This window comes from Corylus avellana, chromosome ca5 (assembly GCF_901000735.1).
Source record: "Corylus avellana chromosome ca5, CavTom2PMs-1.0".
Lineage (NCBI taxonomy): Eukaryota > Viridiplantae > Streptophyta > Magnoliopsida > Fagales > Betulaceae > Corylus > Corylus avellana.
The window spans coordinates 19,940,021-19,952,084 of record NC_081545.1 but is presented as its reverse complement, the minus strand read 5'-3'; positions in this window follow the sequence as shown (position 1 = coordinate 19,952,084).

Below are 12,064 nucleotides of genomic sequence, written 5' to 3'. Positions count from 1 at the left end.
AGTCGGTCCACAACCACAACAATGGTAGTTTTACCTTTGGATGGTGGCAATCCATCTATGAAATCCATGGATATGTCTGTCCATACTTCCTCTGGTATTACGAGTGGCTGTAATAGTCCAAGGCTTGCTATTGTTTCTCCCTTTTGACGCTGACATGTCTCACATTCGGCGACAAATTGCTTGATGTCCGCTTTCATGTCCTTCCAATAAAAAAACACGAGTAATTTGTTTGTAAGTACGAAGGAATCCGGAATGCCCAGCACTGGGTGAGTCATGACATTCATGTAAAACAATTGATTTGTGGGAAGAATGAAAAGCCAAAACTATTCGTCCCTTATACCGCAAGTGATCTGTGTGCCATGAGATATGGGGAACAGTGGAAGGATCTTGCTCAAGCTTCTGAGTGACTTTCTTTAATTTAGGGTCTTCTTGTTGTTCTTTTTTAATCTGATCAAGAGTAGCACATGCTTGAATAGAAATGGCAAAAACCTCTGAATGCTCCAGAATCCGTGATAAGGCATCTGCTACTAAGTTCTCCGCTCCCTTTTTGTAAACAATCTCATAATCATACCCTAATAATTTGGTAACCCATTTATGTTGTTCCATGGATGAAATTCATTGCTCAAGAATGTACTTCAAGCTTCGATGATCAGTACGTATCTAGAAATGCCGCTTGATCAAATAAGGCCTCCATTTAGTTACTGCATGGATAATAGCCAACATCTCTTTGTCATACACAATCAAGCTTAAGTGCTAAGGAGACAATGCCTTACTGGTAAAAGTAATAGGTCAACCTGCTTGCATTAACACTGCCCCAATACCTAATCCCGACGCATCACATTCAAGAATGAACATTTTGTTGAAATCTGGTAATGTAAGAACAGGAGTGGTTGTCACGGCTTGTTTGAGTCTTGCAAAGGTGCACGCTTGGTTGTCACCTGCAATATCATGCATCGAAATGCATCCTTCTTCAATAAGGCCGTTAAAGGTGCACTAATCTTACCATAGTCCTTTACAAACTTACGATAGTACCCAGTCAACCCTAAGAACCCTCGTAAGGCTTTGATTGTTTTTGGTACTGGCCAATTGACCATTGCCTGAATTTTGGATGGATCTGCTGCCACACCATTGCGTGATACAATATGACCTAAATACTCCACTTCCGCTCTCGCAAAGCTACACTTGGACTTCTTAACAAATAATGAGTGCTCTCGTAAAATAGCAAAAACAAGTCGCAAGTGATCCAAATGATCTTCCATACTTAAGCTGTAAATAAGGATGTCATCAAAAAAGATTAATACAAACATGTGGAGATATGGTCGAAAAATATCATTCATCAGACTCTGGAAAGTAGACAGCGCATTGGTTAATCCAAAAGGCATCACCAAAAACTCATAATGGCCGTCATGAGTCCTAAAAGCTGTCTTGGGAATGTCATCCTCATGAACTTGGATCTGATGGTATCCAGAATGCAAATCTAGCTTAGAAAAATGTTGGGCACCTCCTAACTCATCAAGCAGCTCATCAATGACAAGAATCGAATATTTATCTTTGACACTGATGTGATTTAATGCTCTATAGTCAACATACATTCTCCACGACCCATCCTTTTTCTTAACCAATAAAACAGGAGAAGAGTAAGGACTAACATTGTGTTGGATAATACCTGAATCTCGCATCTCCTTCACAATCTTCTCAATCTCGGATTTTTGAACATATGGATAACGATATGGCCGAACATTGGCTGGTGCACTTCCAAGTAAGAGAGGAATATGGTGATCATGGGCTCGCTTTGGAGGCAACGTCTTGGGCTCTGAAAATATATCTCCGAACTCTTCCAAAAGTGATTCTATCTCTGGCTTCTCTTGTTTACTGACCTTTGCCTCCTCGTGCTTTAATTGAAATAAACATCCTTGACGTTCCTTTTTGAGAATTTGCTCCATTCGGTGGCTACCAACAGTAGTAACATTTCCTCCTCACTTGCAGCGAAAAGTCAAATTCTGCCCATTTAACATGAACTTCATAATTAACTTTGAGAAATTCCAGAGTACATCTCCCAGAGTTCGTAGCCACTCAATTCCCAACACTACTTCATAATCACCCAGTGGTAATAGATAAAAATCGGCTCGCAACTCATGATTTTGCACTAAAAGTTTTACTCTCGAGCATTTATCCTCACAAGTCAAGGTTCTTTCGTCTGCCAACTTTACCTCAAACTTATCACAGGTCTCCACTGGAAGTGAAAGTCTTTTGGCAACATCCTGATCTAAAAAATTGTGACAGGTTGGCGTTTGATATATCCGCTAACCCTCATAGTTTGCGGGTTGGAGTAGCCGACTAATGCATGAACGGTAACTGCCAGCAGATTATCTGTAGTTTCAGATTCTTCATTGTCGGACTCAGACTCCCCACTATTAATGTTTGAGTGTGTTAGTACTTCCACGGGTTCAATCATTAACAATTTTCCTTGCTTGCATTGGTGTCCTCTGTGCCACTTCTCATCACAATGCCAACAAAGCCCCTTAGCTGACCGTTGCTTCAGCTCTTCTTGTGTCAACCAAGTAACGGAAGGTTTTCGAGATAAATTTGGAGCACCAGTACTTCCACCAACCATCTTGCTCACTACTCTAGTTGTTTTGCAATTTTCCTCGCTCAGCCTTTCCTCTTCTACTCTTGCAATTGAAAATGCAGCTGTGATTGTCCTTGGTCGTTGGGCCTTGACTTCTCGTCATATCTCTGACCGATGTCCCTCAATGAAAGTCCCTACCAACTGCTTTTCGGACCATCCTCGAGTTTGGTTGCAGAGGCGCTCAAAGCGACATTGATATTCACTCACAGTAGACATTTGTTGAATCTTCGCAAGCTCTCCATCCACATTATCATATGCTGAAGGATCGAATCAAAGAAGAAGTCCCTCCACAAATTCATCCCATGTTGGTTCTCCACGACAAGCCACTAGCCAATCAAACCACTGTATGGCATCCCCGTCCAAGCTGATTGATGTTATCTCCACCTTTGAATCAATAGGTATGTGGTGATATTTGAAGAATCGCTCTGCTCTGGATATCCATCCTGGTGGATCTTCATCATCCCAATGCGGAAACTTCAATTTCATACGTGGAGCTCCATACTCTTGCTCCCTTCGTAATCGAGGTTCTAGTGACTCTCGATTTTTGTTTGATCTCGCGTTTTCCTCTTATGACGATCGAACTTCCGATGACTCTCGATTTTTACCTAACTTAGAGTTCACACATCGACTGTCTATGACTTCTTCCATTAATCCCCTCAATTGTTCCACAATCTTCAGGATAATTCTTGCTTCAAAAAAAACCTCGTCAAATGAAACATTGCTAGTGCCAACCATGGCGTATTGATTTAAATCGGTAATACCAAGCTCTCTTTTTTGATTACGTGTAAAGGGCATAAAGTACTTTTTTTTTTGAAAAAACCCTTAGGCTAGATAAGAATACAATAAGCTGGAAAGTGCTAACTTAACTCTGTTACCAAACAGTCAGAACTTCCAACACTAAACCAGAATAAGATAATTCTCACATTGAAATAAGCTTACCCGTCCACTAGAATAGGGATTTCCACCAATTGCTGCAACCAAACAGCCCCTTCTTCCCTAAATAAACACATATGAAGCAAAATTTCAAAACAAAAGTTGTAGAAAATTTTGCAACTCCCACAGCCGCTCACTGGAACACTTAGGAATCAACAACCACTGTACCATCGAACAGAGATGAACGTCTACCACCCACGTTGACGCCGATCCACACACACTCAGTACGATTGAGCAACAGCCCACTGCTGCACAATCAGCACCCACACGGCACAGCAAAATCGCCCAAGAAAGTGCTGCTTTGATACTAAATGGTAAGAACCGTAGTTCTTATCAATTAAAATCAGAGAAAAACCAAAGATAAAACAAAAAAGGATATGACCTCTTCGAGGGTGTCTAGCTTCCACAATTTGCTTGTAGCAATTGATTGAAATTGTTATTGGATGCCTAGCCTAAAGGCACTTACATTGCTTTTTATAGAGTAGAAAATAAACCTAATCTTAATAGGAATAGGATTAATAACCCTAATCCTAGTAGGAGAATAAATCCTAACCTAGTAAGGAAAGGAATAATTATTTAATAATAGAAAATAAAGGGTTCTTAACAAAGACGATCAGGGAAAGGGTGAAGAGAAGGGTGGTGAGTGAGAGGAAGAGACTGGGGACTGAGCGTAGAGAAGAAGCGATAGTGGTGGGGTGTTCTTGAGAGCCATGTTTGTTTGATTTGATTGTTTTTTGTTAGGTGATCGGATCTCTATTCCCTGCTATTTGAATGATCAGTTAGATTGATGAATGCTGACTATGGAGGGAGAGACCGTCAGTTGCAGCATCAAGGATCCCACCGGTTGCAGCATCAAGGACAAACGCTGGCCATTGGGGGTGGTCTGGTCACCCAAGGGCCATATCAAAAACCAAAAGAAAAAATATATTATTTTATTATTTATTTATTTTAAAAACATTAAATCATATTTTATTATTTTTCAGTGGGTGGGACACGTGACACAATTATAGCCCTAAGATTTCTCCTAGGGCCATCTTGGCCATTAATTGGAGACCCTTCCAGTTCGAATTCGGATCCAAGAGAAGGACCCTCTCCAGTCCGTTTGGACCAGAGGGGATCCAGTCCTTTATAATGCACTTAGGTGGAAAAGTTTTACTTTTTCGTCGCAATTAGAAGTAGGGGTCTTTCAAATGGACAGCTAAAAACCACTCCACATTCACTGTCTGCCCGTTTGTATAGGTTGTAGGCAGATTTTGAGCACCTAATTCCAAGTGAGGGGATACTCTATTTGCTATCTGCACATATGTGGGCAGATAGCGGAATATGGGTAGGCAGAGGCAGATTATCCACCTCTGCATACCCGTACATTATTAAAAAAAAAATTGTTTGGTTTTATTGAATTAAAACATCATTTAGGGAAAACTAATAAGGAAATTAGTGGGTTTTATTCACAAATTAAAACTCCATGTGTACAACATAGAGGCTTATAGGTGTTATAGTTTCATCCAGTCGCCAGAGAAAGAACCGTACCACAACAACATCAAGTTGATCAACAACCCCCATATAAATTGAGTTCATAGTTTTTTTTTTTTTTTTTTAAAAAAAAAAAAATGGCCCATAGCTGTGCGGTTATGGGCGGATTTAGCAAAGTGTGGATGCGGATGCGGGTGCTAAAATTCGTTATCCGCAAAGTGCAAATGTAAATTATGAATAAAAGTATTATCAGCCCATATAGTGCAGTTTACAACCCTAATTAGAGGAGTGCTCAATTTTTTTTTTCCTAATTAGGAGTACCTCATTTAAATACCTTAAAATGTGTTCATAATTTATTTATGATTTAGTTGTCATTTTATGAAAGTTTGGGACAAAAGTGTCAATTAAACTACCTTGGAGTTATATGTGTCATGTGTGTGTTACATAATAAACTACCCTTATTGGTTTTATGAGCCACAGCCACTTTGATTGATCCCTTCTATGATTAATCATATATATTCTATTTTCACTCAAATTTTCAGATTTTAAATCTATACAACATGTATGAATCTTTGTATAATAGTTAATTTTACATAATTAATTGTACGTGTATTTGTTTCATTTCTTTTATAAAATCTGTATATATGAATTTTTTTTTTCTTTTTTGTTTACTATATAACATTAAAATCCTTAGCACATATTTAAATGTCCAATACACACTTATACAAATAGGTACGTATATGTATGTATACATAGATAAATTACATCTAGCAAGCATGCTACATGCATCATGTAATTAAATTTTGTTCAAGTTTAAAAAAACTTACAAAATGAACCGTCCTGAACAAATTGTTTAAGTTCGAAGGATGGAACATTGGGTTAAGGTTTGTAATTGACAAATTATAGGAAAAAAAAGAGAAAAAGAACTAACTTAAAATTAAGTTTTTTAAGGGCAGATTGGGTTATTAATGCTGCATGAAACTTTGATGTACTTGAATAAAGGAGTCAAAAATGTTCCTTTGTGTATCTGTGCTTTGGTTAGGATTAAAAAAGTGAGATTTATTTCTTTGACCGTTTGGAAAGCAGAAAATTTTGAAGCTTTGGATAATGATATTTTTTTGGAATGGTTGAGGCCAGGTTCAAAATAGTAATTGGAATTGTTGCATTTAAGTGGATGAACGGATCTTCATCAAATAAAATTGTTTTTGGAGTGAGGAAACATCACTCTTTGACTGATATACAATGTATATATCTTTTTGGTAGCCTTTTTCCTTCTAATACTTTGATTAACAAATGCAGGAGGTGGAGAGTATTGTTAATCCCCATCTTAAGGAAGCTTTAAACAAAGATGGTTTGACTCCTCGAGAATTGTTTACCCGCGAGCACAAGGACATGAGGAAAGCGGGAGAGCAACAAATGAAGCATACAGCAAGTTCTTGTACAGTGGTAGGCGCTCTCATTGTCACCATTATGTTTGCTGCAACTTTTACCATTCCAGGTGGCAACGACCAAGCCACAGGCTTGCCAATATTCCTAAATGAAAAATTGTTTAAGCTCTTCATAGTATCCGATTCCCTTTCGCTCTTTTCCTCAGCAACTTCAATATTGATGTTCCTAGTGATCCTAACATCGAGTTATGAAGAAGAAGATTTCCTCAAAGTCTTGCCAACAAAGATGATGATCGGAGTTTGCACTCTTATCTTTTCTATAGCATTTATGATGGTAGCCTTCTGTTCTGCTCTTTTGCTTATGTTACGTGGACAAACATGGTTTGTCAGTCCGATCATTTTTTTGGCTAGTGTCCCAGTCACCTTGTTTGTATCGATGAAATTCCCCTCTATGATAGGCATGATCAGTTCAACTTATGGATCAAGCATCTTTGATAGGAAAATGGAATGTTGGTTTTAACTAATTCATTGTGCTAGTATGTCGTCTTGTATTCCATTAATAATTAGCATACCAGCCAAAACAGACATTTTTATTTATTTATTATTGGACAGATGATTGTAAATTTTCAGCTACCTTATGTTGCTTAATCATTTTGTGATCTTTCTGGTTTTATCCATATTTTTAGTTCCACAAATAAGTCGTTGATCCATTATCCATTATAAATTTTTACTCCTTTTTATTTATTTATTTTTATTTTATAATTTCTTTTGTTACTTTGATAAATGATAAAATACATTTTGATACAGTAAATTACATCCATAACATGTCCACCCTAGTAGATTAACTTTAAAACCAAAAGAAGTGACCTTGGGTTCCATGTTTGTTGGGTGTTCTCCTCTATAAGGCCATTAGCAATCATACATTAATATTCATTATCACAAAAAAAAATAATAATAATAATAAGAAAGGAAATGAACAACATATTTCTAAATCTGACCTTTCATATGTCGGCTAAATGTATACTAGACCAGTAAAAGTCGTCGCTAAAGGTCTTTAAGTCATCGTTAATAAGTATCGCAACTATCTCGTAGACAATCCACATTAGAGACGATTGATGTAGTCCTTCCTGATAATTCTTATTAGCAATGACATAATTCTTCACTTATATCTAGCTATGAATGTGTGTAACGTCTCAAAAATTAATTAATTAATTAAATTACTTAATTTGGAGTATTGCTTGTAGTACATCCACACTAATTAACTTATACACTAGATGATCATGAGTTTCTTTTGTCAAGTTTTTTTTTTTAGATATGTCATATGTGATTAACTAAAAGCATTTTATTTTTTAATTGCTATATGAGTTTATTGTCTGAACAAGTATTTATTTTCACTCTTCAACCCCACTTTTTTTTTTTTTTTTTTGTCCAAATCTTCAACCCCACTTGTTAATACATGTCTCCTAGCTAGACCTTGTTTCATTCTTTTGTTTTTATTTTATTTTTAAGGGGAGAGGGGGAATTTAAGTATCCGTTTACTCTGCCAAGCTTAAGGGATGATTTGGTTGGTTGTCACAAATCATACAAAATAGGTTGGTTGTATTATTTTCTCTCCATTACTTGTCAATGGGAGAGTAGAGAATGAGATGCGGTGGAAATGATGAGTGTTACATATATTTTCAAGTGTTTATTTTTTATGTTATAGTGAAAATCATTATTAAATGAAAATACATGTAGCATCCAATAATAATTTTTAATATCGCATCAAGAAGTGAGCAGTTGAATGTGTTTGTAGCATTTCTCGATCGAAATAGTTTTAGTTGACATCATTTTCCAACCAGCAAAGTAGTATCCAAGTTTCATCATTGCAAGTATATAAATTGATGGTTACGTAATTCTAGCCTTCTGCTCCGGCATTCCTCCACCTCCTTGTGAGGCATAACCACCTCCTTTTGAGGCCTACCCACCTCCTAGTGAGGCTTATCCATCTTCCTGTGAGATTAGTTTTTTGGGTTTCTCTCTTGTTACCTAGTCTCTAAACCTTCTCTTTGTAGCTCTGTTTTTCGCTGATTTGGTATTCTATCCAATTTTCTTCTTAGCTTTTTGGTTCCTTACAACCACTCCTCCGTGGGCTTCTTTTCCACAAGAATTTTTTGGATTGTTGTATGGCCAGCTGGATTTTCCTGTTTTCTTCTACGATGCATGTGGGTGAGATGGCTGGTTTGTGTGATTATGGGGGCCGGTTGCAATCATCCTGTGAGAGGTTTTTCTTTTTTTGATGGTGTTCCTAATCTACCCCCACCACCTCAATGAAAGTCTTGTCTTGGAATAGTGGTGGGTTAGCTCATGCGCCGACAATTCGTGCTCTACGGGTGTTTATCAGGACTCACAGACCTGATCTTATTTTTCTGTCGGAGACTAAAGTTGCTTCTGCCAGATTTCAGCCCTCTCTTCTTCATTTGGGTTTCTCTGCTTGGTTAGAAATCCCTCCGGTCGTATTAAAAGGTGGGCTTTTTGTAACCTAGAAGCATGGTATTGAGATTGAGCCAGTTAGGCTTGATAGAAGTTGTATTTCCTGTTTGGTGTTCTCTCATCCCTCTCATTGCCCATGGTTATTCTCCTTTATTTATGCACCTCATATTGCTGAGAGGCGGTCAGTTTTTTGGTCTGAGTTGACGAACTTGGGGAACTCCTTTAGTGGGGCTTGGCTGTTATTGGATGATTTCAACTCAGTGATTTCTCCTTCAGAGAGTGGAGGCCGTGCTTTTGGCTCCTCTTCTCAAAATGATTTCGTGGATTTTGTTCAGTCGAATGCTTTGATTGATCCGGGTTTTGTAGGCAATAAGTTCGCTTGGAGTAATCACCGAACTGGGTTGGCTAATATTTGAGAAAGACTTGGCAGAGGTTTAGTTAATCAAGATTGGGTGCATCTTTTCCCCAATTCTCTCATCAATCACTTCCCTGCTACCAAGTCAGATCACTGTCTGATTTTATTATCTACCACTGGGTCATATCAAAACCTGCTTAAGCCCTTTAGATTTGAAGCTTTCTGGACAAGGGATAAATCTAGTTACTCAGTTGTTGCTGGTGCTTGGCTAGGTGAGGTGGAAGGCTCTCCAGCTTTCTCTTTAAGCAAGAAGTCGAAGTCTACTAAAAGTGCATTGAAGGTTTGGAATCAGCAACATTTTGATACATTCAGTCTAGGATTAAATCTTTAATGCCTGAGATTAGTCTTATTCAATCTAATCCTCACTCCCTTGCCAATGCTGCGAGAGAGGTGGTTCTTCAAGAGTCTCTTCAAGAGCATCTTTTGAGAGAGGAAGTATTGTGGAAACAGAAGTCTAGGGAATTATGGTTAACTTGTACTGATCTCAACAGCAAATTCTTCCATGCCTCAACTGCTTGCCGTCGCAGGTATAATTCTATCTCTAGTTTGAAAGCTTATGATGGTACTAGGCTATGTGGTAGAGATAATATTGGCTCATTCCTGGTGAATCATTTTAGTACTCTGTTTTTCTCTACCAATCCAAATTTTGATGATAGTCTCTCTAAGCTTGTTGTTACAATTACCTACCTAAATTAATAGGCAAATAATTGGATGTTTTACCCACAAGTACGGGGTCATTCCCACGAGGATTGTTAAATTTTGCTTAAAATTAATTCCAAAAGTAAAATAAAACAAAGATTGGATTTAAGTTGATAATGATAAAAAGGTAGGGCTTTGATATCCACCACTAATTATATTTAGCTAATATATCAATATGCCAATGTTTTGATCATGTTATGAATATCTAATGTTTGTCAACCTAAGGGCATTGATGTCTATTCCTTAAGCTATTGATTTCCCTGAGTAACAAATTAGGCAAGGGTGTCTACTCTAATTCTTTTATTTCTTAAAGGATTTAGCATGGGTGTTTACTAAGTTGTTCTTTAAGAAAGCATAAAACTGTGAAAATCGACAAACACATGAGGCCTAGGGCATGGGTGTCTACTCCCGGTTTCCCATGTTGATTGACCCAAGAATCCGATGTGGATATCTTTTGTTACTTATGTTAAACTTAGGACTCGGTCATCCAAATTGATTTAACTAACTAGTCCATACCACATGCATATGTTGATCAGGCACACACATATGAGGAATTCATGAAAACAGGAATTAATCAATTTAGATATCACAACAAGATCATCACAAGGGCGCCAATATTGAATATCAACTAAATATAACTAGGTCTTCAATCTAGCCCTACTAAATAAATAAGTTACACATAAGTTTGATGTTAAACATTTTCATAAAATAAAATAAGAGAAAGGAAAAGAATAAACCCGAAACTTGAACTTGAAGAGCTCCAATTCTTCTCCTTGGAAAGTGTGTCTATTCTAGAGGCTTAAGGGTCTATTTATAGGCCTTTAGGAATACTCTAGAACCCCTAAAAATCATAGGGTTTGAGCCCTAGTTCGCACTAAGCTACAAAACCCTAAAAGTTGCTCTTTCCTTATTAAGGCTGGCGGCTGACTTGGCCATCATGCATGGGTGCGCTCGATCGCAGCCCGTGTGTGATTGATCGCAAGTCTGCGATTGATCCTCCTTGTGCTTGCGCTCGATCGTGGTTGCCTTGTGCGTTGTGGTCATCACCTATAGTGGGCTCAATCGTAGCTCCCCAATTTCCAAAATAGCTCTTTTTAAGTCCAAAACTTCTGAAATTTCTTCTTTTTCTTCCAATGACCCACAAAATAAAGGAAAACACAATAAAGAGCTAAAATGACTTAATTAACTAAAACTAAAGGATTAAAACATGTAAGTTAAAGGCTAAAAATATGAATATTTTAGCACTTAACACCCCGAAAAAACTTACGTGTGCTACAGTCCATGCCGATACAAAAAAAAAAAAAAAAAAACAAAAACAAAACAAAAATGAAAAACAGAGAACAAAAAGATAAATCCAATTTCATGGGATATATGATTGCATTTAGCATATGCAACAAGCCTCCCTAGGAATTCCTTAGAGGACGAGTGAAGTCTCGTAAGGGTTTTCCAGAAACGTTACTGATAAGTGCTAAAATATTCATATTTTCAGCCCTTAACTTGCATATTTTAATCATTTGGTTTTAGTTAATTAGGCCATTTTAATTCCTTTTTGTGTTTTTCATAATTTTGTAGGCTTTTGGAAGAAAATGAAGTAAAACTAGATGATTTGGGCTCAAAGAGAGAAGATGGAGAAAATTGTAGCTTCTTGACACTGCGATCGATCGTAGGTTACCTGCGATCGAGCGTAGTACCAGAGAGGACATAGCACAATCCAGGCCAGGAGTGATCAAGTGCATGATAGAAGAAGGATCGATCGCAGACCTACGATCGAGCCCACACGGGTTGCGACCGATCTCACCCGTGCGCATGAGACACACCAAGTGGCGGCCAGAATGCTCTTCTTTCCATATTAGGGTTTTCCAACTCCCAATTGTAATAGGTCTCAAAACCCTACGAAATCCCTAGGTTTACTACTTTGTCTAGGACTTCTAAAACCTATAAATAGAACCTTAAGCCTGTAGAATTGATAGGCTTTGGAAGGAGAAGAATCGGAGCTCTTCAAGTTCAAGTCTCGGGTTTATTCTTTTCCTTTCTTTTCTTTTCTTTTATGAAGAT